Source organism: Orycteropus afer, unplaced genomic scaffold (assembly GCF_000298275.1).
Source record: "Orycteropus afer afer isolate SDZICR_OR568_19922 unplaced genomic scaffold, OryAfe1.0 scaffold00125, whole genome shotgun sequence".
Lineage (NCBI taxonomy): Eukaryota > Metazoa > Chordata > Mammalia > Tubulidentata > Orycteropodidae > Orycteropus > Orycteropus afer.
The window spans coordinates 8,404,824-8,406,399 of record NW_006921712.1 but is presented as its reverse complement, the minus strand read 5'-3'; the positions used below and the strand labels follow the sequence as shown (position 1 = coordinate 8,406,399).

Below are 1,576 nucleotides of genomic sequence, written 5' to 3'. Positions count from 1 at the left end.
ATACAGGAAGCAGACCACATCCCAAAGGCAGCTACTTAGCTGCTTGTGGCAAATCCCACCATGGAGCTGATTGCCAGTCTCATCATGGGGAATAACTACCACCAGCTGCCCAGCCACTCAACCAGGCCTAGCCAAGTTGATATACAAACATAACCACCACAAGTGTGATCATGGGAATCTTTATTATCTTAGCAGGATTTTGCATTACAATGGTTACATCAACTTGTAGGATTAGAGGGGAGGAAAGTATATTACTGATTTTTCCCTAAATATTTTTATTGGTTTAACCTTTGCAATAGTCACATATTACACTTATATTTTAAAAACTTTATTTCACCATATAGTGGATTTTGAATGGTATGTAGTGTTGTGCTACTCAGAGACAGAGAATATTCCAAATAAAAGAAGCTTGTAAAGAAAGATACACATAAACAATAGTCTTGAGGGGGGAAATGAGAGCCGTTAACTAGTACATGATGATAGAGATTTCTTAGATGTTGGAAGACAGGTTTAGGGGGAGTTATAATGGGGAAGATCTGGACTCATTGAATGCCCCTATTCTTCTAAAGGATCAATATGTTGAACATTCTGTGTGACCCACCTAAATTTTTATGTTACAAGAAAATTTTGCTTTATTAAGTTAAAATAAATAAATCAAGTATTGTGTGCATGAAGAATGTAATTGAAACAGAAAAGTTAATATACACCTAATATTCTAACACTATAAGCACAGTACCTTTGAATGAAAAAAAGAAATTATCAACTCTGTGGACATTTGAAATGCTAAATACTTATATCCCATGGGGGAAAACAGGTAAGAAGTCTAGCTGTGTTTGAATTTCTACTGAAGAAGTGAAAATAAATAAATAAATTAAACTGACATCGGTAGAGTTTTTAAACTCTACTTTACACTTTTGTATTTTTCCATTCTGTATTATAAAAACTAGCACAAAAAACTTCAGCTGTATTTTTTTAAATGCTGCTCTTACTCTAATATATATTAAGTTGCATACAAACACATCATTTAAAAAATTAATTTTAAAAAACTAAGTATAGCAGTAAGTACCTCATATTTTACCACTGTAACATTTTAAAAAAAAATTAATACCACCTTTTATTAAAAAATGTATACGTTATATGCATAAATTACTTTGAAATTGTTAGGAATTAAATGTTTTCTTTTTTGCAATTTTAGCCTGAATTCATTTTTAAATAAATGACACCTTGGTAGATGTAAAAAATGGAATTAAATAATCAATTTAATACTCATATTTTGGAAGACCAGTTGTCCAATGTGGAAATAAATATCCCCACATTAGTTACCCCTTCTTGGGTTTCCGAGGTGGTATCTCTGCAACAGTAGATTGCCCAGTCTTCATTCAGAGGAGTGATTGGTGAGTTTGAGCTGCCAGCCCTCTGATTAGCAGCCAAATGCCTTAGGCACTATACCACCAGAGCTCCCACATAGAAATGTTTTTTTAGTATGAGTATACTGTATAGTAGAATGTACTTTTATGATATAGCTTCAAGGTGATGACATTGTTTGTAATTGCATCATGAGATGTAATGCTTTAAC

The 1,576-nt window shown here is 32.8% G+C and overlaps 1 protein-coding gene across 1 annotated transcript in view; it reads left to right on the top strand.

The window, feature by feature from the left end:
- The window catches only part of CSMD1 (CUB and Sushi multiple domains 1), a 972,765-nt gene that overhangs the window by 696,439 nt on the left and 274,750 nt on the right, over positions 1-1,576 (top strand). The gene's annotated exons all lie outside the window — the stretch shown is intronic.